This window comes from Hyperoodon ampullatus, assembly GCF_949752795.1.
Source record: "Hyperoodon ampullatus genome assembly, chromosome: 2".
Classification (NCBI taxonomy): domain Eukaryota; kingdom Metazoa; phylum Chordata; class Mammalia; order Artiodactyla; family Ziphiidae; genus Hyperoodon; species Hyperoodon ampullatus.
The window spans coordinates 146049519-146064285 of NC_136915.1; positions in this window are offsets into that span (position 1 = coordinate 146049519).

Sequence of the window (14767 nt, forward strand, 5' to 3'; positions counted from 1 at the left end):
TTTCAGAGCCTTCTGTTTAGAACATCTCAGTCCCAGACTAACTGGCATCTTTCCATCAATGTCAAAGGGAGTGAAAGGGGTCTCTTTACTTAGAACTCTCCTATTTCCCTTTGTGGGGTGGGGACAGGGTGTGCCTTCAGCTTCTGATGCTCCTCTAGTATCTGAAAGCCTATACTGGTTGTATTGTCCCAGGCGAGCTTGTAAGCATATGCTAAAAAAGATCAAAGTTCAAGAAGGAAAACAAGGAAGGTACCCTTTCCTGTTAGTTCTAGTACCATGTAGGGTTAAAGGACTTGGACTCTGAGGACAACTGCCTTGGTCTGAATCTTTATTTGCCTGTGAGTCAGCCATGTGGCAGAGGGAAATGTACTTTCTGTGCCTGTTTTCTTATTCGTAAAATGGGACTAGTAAATAAAAGTACCAGCCTCACAAGATTAATGAAATTAATTAGTGTAGGGTTTAACACAGGATAGCTTTGAATATTCAAATGATGATGTTTACATTATTTTTGGCTAACCAACCCTTGCAGCATGCCTACTCTGCTGGTGAAACCAGCTGTCTTTCTTAGTTTGGCAGCAGCTCATCTCTACCCACTCCCTTGAGTCCTTGTCCCTCTGGACTCTTTATCATGACTCCTATGAGATCTCACTGTTCTTGGATGATTATTCAGTAAAGTGCTTTTCTATTGGAGGAAGCCTCCTTCCAACACTTCCCACCCACCCAGGGAAGCTCTAACTCCTGACCTGTGCAACTGGGCAGCTTATAACTACAGTTTGTAGGAGAGAAGATGCTTAATCACAAAGGGGTTTTAATAATTATTTTTGATGTGCACTCAACAACCATGAGGTCCATAAACCACACACATTTAAAGCATCTTGTGCTGCTCAAAGAGGGGAGAAATGGCCCTCATTTATAGAACCTGTTGAAGAGAGGTCTAGTCAGTGTTAGTTTTTCAGTAACGGATTCCATTATTTTCTCTCCCTATTTCCCTTCCTTTAATACCAACAGCTGGGGCTATGCACTGTGCAGCAAAAGGAATCAAGACTTTCTCATTGGGGTGGGGGAAGTAGGAGCAATTCATTTAATGTGTTTTATCGATAGTACAGCACATTTACTCCATGGGTTCAAGGTACCACATGTCCGTTCTCTCAAAGGCAAGTCCAAATCACTTACAGCATCTTTACGGAAATTCAAAAGTAAATGGAAATATGACTATGAAGCCATCAGCTAAAAAGCATTGGCTCCGGGCTTCCTTGGTGGTGCAGTGGTTAAGAATCCGCCTGCCAATGCAGGGGACACAGGTTCGAGCCCTGGTCCGGGAAGATCCCACATGCCCCGGAGCAACTAAGCCCGTGCGCCACAACTGTAAGCCTGTGATCTAGAGTCCCCCAGCCACAACTACTGAAGCCGGTGTACCTAGAGCCCGTGCTCCGTAGCAAGAGAAGCCACCACAATGAGAAGCCTGCGCACCGCACTGAAGAGTAGCCCCTGCTGTCTCCTCGTGGGGGATTTTGCTTTTTTTTCTCTCTTTCTCTCTCTCTCTTATTTGTATCATCTTTCATAGCAGTAACCTTGAAGAAATGTCCCTTGGGCCTTCCCTACAGATCTTGGAAGGCCAGCTTTGATAAGAGGTAGTAAAAATATCCAGACCATAGAACTAAACTGAGCAAGATACCTGATTTGGATAATGCATCACCATGGGTAAGCAAGCAGTCATTTAAAAACCAAACTAGACTGTATATACATTTGGTTATATTTGTTAAAATCAAAATATGTATTTAACAACACACAAATTATGTAAACGCTGTGTATCTGGTTCCCATTAATGCATACTGGATGAGTATTGACTTCTGTGAGGACCAGCCTAAACAATTCTGGTGGTTATCTATGTATGGCTAGGTAGGCCAGGTATCTGGAGGAAAAATGTAAATTATAATCAAGGTAAGAAGCAAGGTAATATCTAGCAGTTTGGAACTGGATGTCAGTTCTGAGAATTACACACATGATGTCGGAAATCAGAAGTATGGCAAACGGGATGGAATGCGGCTTCAGGAGGGTTGAAGCAAGTGGCTCTGACCTAAGATCATATATCGTAATAGGATGACAAAGGGTCCACATTCAAATGATCCACTTATGAGACCTGAGAACAGCCCTGACATAGACTCTGTTCTTTCTTATTCCAGAAGAATTCTCATCTGTGTATTACTGGTGACTATAGATACTTTGAAGAATTAATTTGTTTTGGGTCATGGATATATGGAGAGAAACTAGAGCAAAGAGGAAAAGGAGCAGCCAGTGGAAGTGGCCGAGAGAGATTACAACCACGTAAAAACTAATGCTCGGGCTTCCCTCGTGGCTCAGAGGTTGAGAGTCCGCCTGCCGATGCAGGGGACACAGGTTCGTGCCCCGGTACGAAAGATCCCACATGCCGCGGAGCGGCTGGGCCCGTGAGCCATGGCCGCTGAGCCTGCGCGTCCGGAGCCTGTGCTCCGCAACAGGAGAGGCCACAACAGTGAGAGGCCCGTGTACCTCAAAAAAAAAAACAAAACAAAAAAACTAAGGCTCTTTCCTGCCTACTCCCAACTCTTCACTGAAAGACCAAAATTTGGGTTCATGCTGCTGCAGAATTCAGGTTTCTTCATAGAAGGAAGGAAACCAAAAACAAGTCATCTAATGCATTTTAGTGATTATACAACTCATATACTTCCTGGGTTCAAGATAGCACCTGGCCATTCTCCTAAGGGCAAGTTCAAATCATCCTTTGGTATCTATATAGGATCTTTCTCTTCCACAGCAGAGAGTAAGAAAAGATGAGGAGTGTGTGTGTGTGTGTGTGTGTGTGTGTGTGTGTGTGTGTGTTTGTATGGGGGTTGGGGGGGTGGAGAGACAGAGAGAGAGAGAGAAAGATAGGAAGAAACCTAGAGGAAAAATACTTAAGAACTAAAAGGAATTCGTATTTTAAGGAAAAGTCAAGATCTGGAGAAAGACAGTCTGCCAATGTAATGCAGCCTTTACAGAAGAGGTTCTAGAGATGTCAGGGTCTGGAGTAAGGAATAATCCTCTGGAAGGTTTTGGATGCGTTGTTGCCTGGTACCAGAGAAGCAGCCCAGAAAAGGTCTTTTTTTTTTTTCTTTCCTTCGGTACGCGGGCCTCTCACTGTTGTGTCCTCTCCCGTTGCGGAGCACAGGCTCCGGAAGCGCAGGCTCAGCGGCCATGGCTCACGGGCCCAGCCGCTCCGCGGCATGTGGGATCTTCCCGGACCGGGGCACGAACCCGTGTCCCCTCATCGGCAGGCACACTCTCAACCACTGCGCCACCAGGGAAGCCCCTAGGTCTTATTTTCCATAAGAAAAATATTGTGAGAAAAACTCTGAGGAAAGAGAGTGTGGCAAGTTTATGGGTGACTGACAGCACTAAGAAAAGAGACTTTTCAGGATGAAGGGCAACTGGGCTGGGAAGGAGCTAAGATTTACATGCAGAGTGAACTTGAAAGCTGCTGAACTTAGCCTAGCTTGGGCTCCAGAATATTTGTGCTGCAGAGGAGAAACTCCTTTTACTATAAGAGAAAGATCGAGCGGGTGATTTTGCAGATTATTCCCTTCAGCAGGGCAGGGAGCACTGAGGAGGATTAAAAGAAGAGGAGATTGGCTCCGTTGGGTGTTGTCAGGCTTGGTCTGCACAGAGGACAAGGAAAGTATGAGGGGGGCCCTGGTCTTGGGAGCCTGAGTCTCCCTTAAAGCCAGTGTAGAGAGCTTCATTTTCTATACTCCACACTTCAGCTGTTGGTAATTTACAGAGGCAGCAACGTAGATCTTGACTGCCCAGAATTCTCTGGGTACCTTAAACCAATTACAACTCTTCACTCTTGCTACAGATTTAAAACCGTATCTGGGATAATGTCAAACAGCATCAGGAAAAGAGTTTGGGCCTCAAATAAAGCAGCGGTGACCTCCTTAACCTCAATTTTCCCTGGATGTCAGGACACCTCTCCACGGGGTGAAGGAGTGTATAAATTTAATCTGGTTGCACATAGCAGGGTTGAATGGAGGGACCAATCAGTGTCACTCTGGGCAGTGACAAGCTAGAAGCCTGTCAGTAATGGGCAATGAAGCACAAACTGCTATTAGATACACCCACGCCACCTGAGGAAGACGAAAAGGGGTGGAGAAATCCTCCCAGGATGCCTTTGGGAGGATGGTTTTTATAGACCTTGAGAGGGAATGAGCTCCCTAGATAGCAAATGAGAGAGGTCCACTCCTGAGCCAGTCAACCGATTCCTATTCAACTATCATTTTAGGAGATGCTGGAAACCATTTCGCAGCTATGATTCTACTCTCTCTCTCTCTTCAGATCTCATAACACATGTTTGTCTACAAGGGACCTCCTGAGTACTCTTTTTATTCAAAACCTGGTCCACAAATTAGCAGCCTCAGCATCACCAGGGAGCTTATTAGAAATGCAGAATCTCTGACCCCACCCCAGGCCTCTTGAATCAGTACCTGAATTTCAACAAGATTTTCAGATGATTTGTATACATATTAATCACTGTTGTATGGAATTCTCTAAATATCCAGTTTTACTGGAAACAGTCATGTAGACGTTGCAGCTACTTCTTGGACAAGGAGCAGTGACTTCCTTTTGTATAATATGGAATACAGTAAGTCCCCTACATCCGAACGAGTTCCATTCCAAGAGGGCATTCATAAGTCCAATTTGTTCGTAAGTCCAACAAATTTAGCCTAGGTACCCAACGAACACAATTGACTATTTAGTAATGTACTGTAATAGGTATAATACTCTTCACACAAAGAATACATAAAAAGCAAACAAACACAAAAAGCAAAGAAAACATGTTTAATCTTACAGTATAATACCTTGAAAAGTACAGTAGTACAGTACAACAGCTGGCATACAAGGGCTGGCATTGAGTGAACAGGCAAGAAGAGTTACTGACTGGAGGAGGGAGAGGAGGTGGGAGATGATAGAGCTGAAGGAACGTCAGCAATAGGAGATGGAGGGCTAGCTGCCATTTCACTCATGCCTGATGTTGATGGCACAGGTTCTGGCTCCTTGCTGGATTCAATTCTACTTACTTTCTTGAAAAAACGATCCGGTGATATCTGGGTAGTAGCTCTTTTTTTCTCATCATAGATGACACGGTGGCACTGGATTACATTCTGAACGGCTGCTGCAACCTTCATATACTGTTCTACATTCGGGTCCTGTGCCTCCAAAACTAACAGTGCCTCCTCGAATAAAGAAAACCCCCTTGCCATTCCTGCGTCGTGAATCTCTTCGGTTCTGCAGTTACTTCTTCTTCCTCTTGTCTCTCTTCGTCCTTTCTCTGGGCCTCCAATTCCATCAGGTCTTCATTATTAGTAAGCTCCTCATGTTGCACAGCAAGGAGTTGAATGTTATAAGAACGAGCAACATCTACCATCTTTTCGCCTCGCTCCACTCTCTCAATTATTTTCACTTTTGTTTCCATCGTTATCGCTTGGCGCTTCTCAGCAGTACCAGCTACATCACCGCTGACTTTATGCTTGCTTCCAGACATCCTGGGTTTAAAATAAAGATACTGTACTACTGTACTCTATACAGCACTGCACAGTAAAGTACACAAAGCACAACCACTTGTAGAGGATACACGCACATGACAATGTGCACCAGACACATGAACTAGCTTACATGATTGGACATGTGAACACGTTCGCATGTTTGAAAGTTCGCAACTTGAAGGTTTGTATGTAGGGGACTTACTGTATAAACTTTTTCAGCCAATTAAGCTAAACTGGATCAAGTAAAAAGAGAACATCAGTTCCCTCCAGCGCCCAGTTGTAGCTTCCTGGGGAAACCAAACACAAATCCAAGAGAAAGGAAATGTTAGGAACTACTCAATTTCTTTTAGACTTGAAACTTGATTCTGTTCAGACTCAGGGTCAGTGTTATTTTCATAGCCCTATTGAGTTGTTCATCTGTCTGAGCATACGAGTGTGTGTGTGTGTGTGTGTGTGTGTGTGTGTGTGTGTGCTTTGCCCGCATAAACCTAAACATTCTCAGCAATTAGGTAATTTCTAGATCAGGCAACGTGTTTCATCTCTTTGCAGCATCTTTCATTTCTTGAAAGAAAATTATGGTGCATTTTGCCACAGAAACATGCTCTGTGAGAACACAGAGCAAATAATGCATTAGGGGAAATAAGTGAAACTGCTAAAATTGCCTTAACCCCTCTGTGCTCATCATCACCAATCCCTGTCTGCTCTCACCAACCCTTGCTCAGTGCATCCCTGCCCAACTCCCTGTCAGATAGCCTACTCCAGGGGACGACTTGGAAGTGTCCAGAGGTGAAGACAAGAGCACTGCCCTATCGTCTTTATCCACAAGAATATGGTGAAATGCTGGTCTGGGAGGGAAGACACTGAGAATGCAGGGACTCAGAAGCCCTAGAAAAAGCACAGAACTGGGGAGTTCATCTGGAGTTAACCTTTGTACTTCTTGTCCTTTTTTTCCTGCCCCACTGATCCCCATTCTACTTAGAAATCAAGATTCCAAAGGTGTAAGAGTCTCCCCACTTCTTCCTCTACTCACATTCTAGCCATTATCAAAGGCCTGAGATTCATTGCATTTATTCATTAAGATACTAACTGAGCTTTAATGAGGTGCTTGTTACTGTTCTAGTTGTTCCAAATACATGAATAAATGAGGTAGAATCCTGACCACTTGCATCTCAGTGCAGAGTAATGAAATGAGTGTGGGCTTTGGGGCCTAAATTGACTGGACTTTGAAAATATATAGTCAAGTTGCTTAAACTCTGCAAGCCTCATTGCTTGTGCAAGCCGGTCTTTTCTTAAAAATGAGACTGTAAATATCTTAAATATAATGACATGACACAGACTTCTTTTTATCCTATTAGGCATATATTAGCTATTTAATAAATGCTAAACTAAATCAAATTTTGAATGCAATTTAAAAATCAATATATAGGAAAACCTGCAGCCCAGCTCTGCTATTGAGTAGCTGAAAGTCTTGTTTAAATCATTTAACTTCAGGGTATTTTATATATAAAAACAAAAATTGGAAAATTACAAAGATGCTTTCTAGAAGTTCTTATATGTGATTCCAAACTGTTATGAAATGTTACATCTACTCTTCTATAACTAATGCCATAGTCATAATTCACTAAGATTTGCATATATATATATAGTTTATGTGTATACATATACATATATAAAATATATCTTATATCAATAATGCATATATTTATTTTTATTTACTTTCTGTACAAGGTTGAAAGTTCATAAGATATTTCAAAAGATTAAAGATACAAGATACCTTAAAGAAGCCTTTGGACTTGTTTAATACAGAATTTTCCAAACTTATCTTAATCCCTCCCTTTTTTATATAATGCCAATTAACAACTTAGCTTTCCCTAGCATATTCAACTCAAAGTTGAAGTAGACCGTCAGCTTTCTACATTTTAAAATTTCAGATTGTATTGTTGGCAAATGATCTTCAAGTTCCATTTCATGTAGTGATTTTTAATTTTGCTAAGTCACCGATGTGTGTCATATTATAGACTAGTGAGTGAGATGGAATTACTACAGCTAATGACTAAGCTCAGTTGACTCTCCTGCCCATCACTCCTCTCACTGTCACTACCAGCTCCTGACATTGGCATATTGGCTAGCTTGTGGAATCACAACGATCTTCTACTAGAAACCTCAAGAACATCAGGAGTTAAATGTAAATATTTCTATCTTTGGATGCAGGCTCCTGTTTTAGGCCACTGGTACCGCAACTAAAGATGGATCATCATTCTTCTCCTCAAGGCATTGGTACTCTGTTAGAGAAATGTGGTAGATGATCAACAGGCCCTTTCAATCTAATTGGTAAAATTCCAACTTTCATGAAATGTGAGACATATACCAGTGAAATATGTAGTGACTTAAAAAAAATCCTGACATTTGGTCAGCAAAGTCCAACGTTTTTCCTTTTAGAAATGACCTAACCACATATTCCTCTTGCCAAAACCCATCCTGTCACTTCTGTTAAGGGCAGCTTTTTGCCATATGATAGAATTGTTTCCCAAGTGCTCCTGGTCTCAGGACTGAATCGTGTAAGAGAGAAAGTTGAAGACATTTTTTGAAAGCAGAGCCTATTTCAGAGTCTGGGTTGAGACCATCAGTTCACACCTCCAAGTGATATCTTCTCAACTCTTCCCTGTTCCTTGTCTTGAATATTGGACACTGGGGATGGCTCTTATTGATGATTATGGAGAATCACAGAAAGAAGAAACTGTTTTTCAATTCAAATGATACGGGCCTGGTTGGAGACAAAACTGTTTATTGACCTGCATTGTTCAGCAACTAATGAAATTAATTTTTTAGGAAGAGTTACAAATGAAATACTGCAGTCACTCTTCAATGCCCTGGCTCACTAGGATATTAGATGAGCCAGACTTAGGTCTATGGACTTTCCCCAAAAGACTGTTCTTAGAGAAGCCAGAGTAGATGATGCAAAGATTAAGCACTTCTCAGTAGAATGGTGCAGTATCATGTCTTGAGTTTTTTATTGTTTTTGTATTAGAGCCAAGAAACATGTGGCCAGCAGTCTGCAACAAGCCCTCTTATTTTCAACATAGCAAATGATAATTCTTGCACTTGAATGTCGTGTGAAATTGGGATTGAAAGACAGAATTCATTACAAGTCAATTATTGATCTTTAAATGAAGGAAGAAAGTCATGGCTATCAGGACTCTCTAAGTCCTGTGAACCATCCTCTAGCCCTTGAAGCTTCTTTGGTTACCAGGAAAATGATAGAGGGCTGACTAATAGTGACTTCAGTTTGCAGAGATTTTTTCATCCATCATACTGGTGATTCTGGTTTCTCTTTATAATATTACTGATTGTTTCATCCATCATACTGGTGATTCTGGTTTCTCTTTATAATATTACTGATGATCAGTTGGGGATATTACTTATGACAGATGAAACTGAAGAGGGCTAGCAGAGCATTCTGTGAGCACAGGTAATACAGAAATGAGAAGCTAGGTAGGTAGAAGTGTTCCAAAACCATCAGGATGCAGTTTTGTAGGATGAATAAATCTAGAGGTGTAATGTACAGTATGCTGACAACAGTTAATAAAATGGGATTGGAACTGGAAATTTGCTAAGAGGGTATAGATTTCAGGTACACTTATCACCAAAAAAAAAAAAAAAAAAGAAAAGAAAAGAAAAGGTAACTATATAAGGAGAAGTTATGTTAGTTAGCTTGACTGTAATAATCACTTCACTATGTATGTGCATTTCAAATCATCATGCTGTACACTTAAAATATACAGTTTTTATTTAAAAAGTAATAAATCAAGACAAAATCATTATATTTCCATACTTTTCAGATGAAAATAGAACTGAGCTAGAACTAGTCAGAGCTGGACACAGACAAGGTTTTTTAATTTTTTTTCCAATAAATTTATTTATTTATTTATTTATGGCTGCGTTGGGTCTTCATTGCTGCACACGGGCTTTCTCTAGTTGCAGCGAGTAGGAGCTACTCTTTGTTGTTGTGCGCGGGCTTCTCATTGAGGTGGCTTCTCTTGTTGCAGATCATGGACTCTAGGCGCGCGGGCTTCAGTAGTTATGGCTCATGGGCTTAGTTGCTCTGTGGCATGTGGGATCTTCCCGGACCAGGGATCGAACCCATGTCCCCTGCATTGGCAGGTGGATTCTTAATCACTGTGCCACCAGCGAAGTCCAAGGCTTTTTTCTTATGTTTATTTTCCTTAGTGGGAATGAGATCATACACAACAACAACAACACAAGGAAAATCTAAAAAAGAAGATATGAAAGACAATGACTTTGGGACAAATTATTAGATAAGTTGGGTATTGAATGAAGAATTTATCCTTGTTGGATACCCTCATTTATAATTATGCTCATTTATAATTCCTTCAGGAACAAATTATTTGAAATGAATTTTGTAGCGCTTTAGGTGCAGAACTTTATTTTAGGCCATAGATAGAATCCAAACCAATGGAAAAGCAGAGCTCTTGATTTGAGAGGCTGTGTTTCACTTCTTCAACATTCATTCACTCAACATCTATTTATTGAGAACCTATTATGTGCCAGGTTCTCTTTTTATCTGAATATTCAGCAGTTAACAAAAAGGACAAGATGTATATTTTACAAAATAAAAAGAGAGCTACATTGTGGTGGGAAGAGAGACAAAAATGAGAAAATGAGAAAAATATCAGGCAAGATCATTTAAGTTAGTCATAGGTTCCAAGAAGACAATAGTTCAAAGAGAGTCATGGTAGAGTCAGCTACCTTAAACTGAATGGTCAAGAAAACTACTTCTTCTGGTAGGATGGAGTACTTTGCAATAGACCAATGTTCCAGCTGAGAAAAACAAACAAACAAAAACCTAACCAGACAAAAGGCAAAAATCATCTGTGTAATTGCATCACGGAAATAGTAGAATCCTTCAGACCAGACAGGCTAAATTTCTAGAGAGGTGAAAACTGTAGAAAGTGAGCTGATGCTCTGCATCTGCTTTGCTAAATCTAGCATAGACAAGTAACTGATATTATCCAAGGCATAAAGCCACTGCTGGGCCTCAGAAAAACCAGCAGATACTTTGATAGTTGTACAGAGATGGGAGTGACTAAATTGGAGATTTGAGAGGCCTAAGACATATAGCCAGCATCCTGCTCAGACATTTCCAAATTTTGAAGTCAGGCAAGGCTTTATGCTAAAAAAGCTACACTGAAACCCCCTGACAAGCAGGGCAGAGGAGACAAAGATTAGAGTCCAGCACCCCCAAGAGAAGAAGTCCTGATAGTTCGTTGAGAGTCATCTTTAAAGATCCCTGCCTCCCGGGCTTCCCTGGTGGTGCAGTGGTTGAGAGTCCGCCTGCCGATGCAGGGGACACGGGTTCGTGCCCCCATCCGGGAAGATCCCACATGCCGTGGAGCGGCTGGGCCCGTGAGCCATGGCCACTGAGCCTGCGCGTCCGGAGCCTGTGCTCCACAATGGGAAAGGCCACAGGAGTGAGAGGCCCGCGTACCGGAAAAAAAAAAAAAAAAAGATCCCTGTCTCCCAATACTTACGTTCTTCCCACATACAAATCCACTCATCTACCTTTCTAATACTCTCAAAGGCATCAGCCTTGGGCTTGAGGTTCAGAATCTTACCCTCTAAATTAGTCCCAGGTGTTGATGAGGTTGCAGCCTCCTTCAGTAAATTTCTCAATCTGATGACTATAGACTAAAGAGACCAGTTACCTGCCCTCTACCTACACCCCACATCCAATGGTGAGACAAGGATTAGATAACCACAAGAGACACTCCCTATCAAAAAGTGGGGAGAGGCGGGAAGCACTTTGTGGTTCCTGATCCACAACTGGACACACATGCTAGTTCCTTGATTAGAGTCCAGTCCTGCTCTATGGAAGTGGTTCCATGACACTTAGCTCTGCATTCTACTGGCTACTGTGAAGCAAAGGGCTAGCCTTCATTCAGTGGGGAGGGGACTACACAACAGCTTGAATAACAGGGGTGTGGTTCATTGGGGCATCTTTTGAGAAAAACTACCACAGTGACATAAAACATCTTTCATACCATACTCAGAGATTTGTCTATTGCTACTTTAAAAATAATGAGAGGGGCTGTAATGTACAGCCTGGTGACTAAGTTAATAATACTGTATTGTACATTTAATGGTTGCCAAAAAAGTAGATCTTAAAAGTTCTTTTCACAAGTAAAAAATGTAACTCAGTGTGGTGCTAGATGTTAACTAGACTTATTGCAGTGATCACTTTGTAATATATACAAATACTAAATCATTATGTTATACACTTGAAAATAATATAATGTTATATGTCAGTAATATCTCAATATTTTAAAAGGAGAAAAAAGGAAAAACAAAAGAGTGAGAGAGAAAAAAGTCTCTATTTTTCTATGTGGATTTGATGCTACACTGGCCTATAAACTTCAATCTGTTTTTAAGGGTAATTGCCCAATCTTGAAAACTAATAAGAGCTGAGCTTGTCTTATAATTTTACTATTTTTAAAAGTGTGACCTTGGATAAGTCACTTAATCCCTGGAAGTGTTATTATCCCAACTAAAAAAAAAAACAATGATGTAAACTATAGAGCTCATATGGTTATTGTGAGGGTTACATGAGATAATGTGTGTTAAATACTCTGTCCAATGATGTGCGTTTTGTAGATGGTCTACAAATGACAGCTTAAAAGTATTGTTTACAGGACATATGCTGAGACAGAAGGATTTTAGGAATGACTTGAAGTTCTATGTTCACAAAATTCAACCTTGCATGGACAGTTGATATAAAATAGAAGGTAAATGACTTAGATTTTGAGAAATTCACTGTTTTGGGATCACTGTGTTCTTGAGCAAGCACACAGTGTTCTATCAATATTTCTGTGGATGATGATTGGAATTCTCCTAAAGATAAGGCACGCTACCATCTTAGGACAGGGCAATCCTATTAGCAGGGAAAGAAGGAAGATCTTTGCCAGGTGGATGCATTCAAGAACTTGGGCAACCTGTAAGGAGAGCATGCATCCTTGGGCAAAGTTAGCAAAAATTTGGTTAAGTTATAACAATTTGTTTAGTAACTGAAATGTAACCTAACCTTATACTCAAAAAGTGATGAAGCTGGTACATGCCACTTGCCCATGGCTGCAATCATTATGGGCATATATCAAAGGGGTAAAGTCAGGTTGAACATAGCACCAGAAAATACTGGGCAATGAAAAGGGTTAATTAAACAGGAATTAAACACTTTATGAAGAGTGGACCAGAGGTTCCATAGTATTTATGCACATGACTATGATTTCCAAGCAACACTGTGTGTGTGTGTGTGACTGTGGGTGTGCATATGTATAATTATGGGCAATTCTACCAAAATCCCTAGTTTTACTGAACAGAGTAGGCAGAAAGCAATTTAAACTTTTCTTGATGAGAGAGGGTCATAAACACACACACTCCAGTTAATGTACTATATCTTAGTATAGAGATCTCTTCGAATTGTTTTAGTGATAGAGGGTGTAGTTTATCTTCTCCTTTAATTACCCCCACATTCACCTGTACATCCAAACCTTGGTGATTCTTCCAGAGCCTCCCTTGTCCTTTTTTTTTTTTTTTAATATATCTTTATTGGAGTATAATTGCTTCACAATACTGTGTTAGTTTCTGTTGTAAACCAAAGTGAATCAGCCATATGCATACATATGTCCAAATATCCCCTCCCTCTTGAACCTCCCCCCCATCCTCCCTATCCCACCCCTCTAGGTCATCGCAAAGCACCGAGCTGATCTCCCTGTGCTATGCGGCTGCTTCCCACTAGCTATCTATTTTATATTCGGTAGTGTATATATGTCGATGCTACTCTCACTTCGCCCCAGCTTCCCTCTCCCACCCCATGTCTTCAAGTCCATTCTCTATGTCTACGTGTTTATTTCTGCCCTGCAACTAGGTTCATCAATACCACTTTTTAAAATTCCATATATATACTTTAGCATACGGTATTTGATTTTCTCTTTCTGACTTACTTCACTCTGTATGACAGACTCTAGGTCCATCCACCTCACTACAAATAACTCAATTTCATTTCTTTTTATGGCTGAGTAATATTCCATTGTATATATGTGTCACATCTTCATTATCCATTCATCTGTTAAAGGACATTTAGGTTGGTTCCATGTTCTGGCATTGTATATAGTGCTGCAATGAACATCGTGGTACATGTCTCTTTTTGAATTATGTTTTCCTCTTGTTCTTTTCAGATGTCATTTCATAATGTATTGGTTTCTAGGAGTTTTCTACTCTCCATACCTAACTACTTTACCTCTGTTGTAGACAATAGCTTAAAAGGAATTAAATATTATTGGAGGAAATTAAATGGTAAAAACTTGTAACATTATTTTTAAGTTCATCCTCTGAAGGTCGCCCAATGTCTCTTCTATAAAGTAAAGTGTATGGTCTTTATGAAAGTTTCCTGTGTGCTTTCTGTTATGTCCAGCTTAACAGCTATATTCTGGATAATTCTGATTCATAGAAAGTTGACCATTGGGTTAATAGGGCATTTTTGTACTTCATGAATAAGCTTTGATTGTAAAACAATGTATAGAGTATCAGAACAGTTAAGCAGAGTGTTAAGGACTGTTATATCAGGTTGTCTATTTCACACATTAATACAGTCAGTGGATTCCCAGAGCCACTTTGAGAGACATACTGAACTTTATTGTAAGCCAGTATTTCCTGAATCACAGGTATGAACCTACATGTTGAACTATCCTTGCTTCTGACCCCCTGCACATGACAGCAGAGAAACAGAAATGAGCCAGCACTACAATGAGGGAAACACACATCTTGACATAGCTTCTGCCAGTGTAACCTGACCCCCCCTTTTTGCACCTTTATTTGCACATGCTTGCAGGGATCTGTTAAAGCTTGTGTTACAAAAATCCCTAGAGCTGTATCCAAGTTTAGAATCTTCCGAAGAAGAAACCTGATGAAAAAACATTTAGGGAGTGCTGGGTAGCCCTTGTGCATTGATATGGCCTGGAGGCTGGTGAGTTAGGAGGGAGGTGGACTTGAGGAAGCTCTGGAACCAGGATTGGCTTTCCACCCAAATTCAAGAGATTTTCTTTGATTTGCTTCCATTTATCACTTCATTTCTCTTCTACTCATTCCAGGGTCCCTGGCCAACACACTTCTCCCCAGGGCTCCCAGCATATCACCCA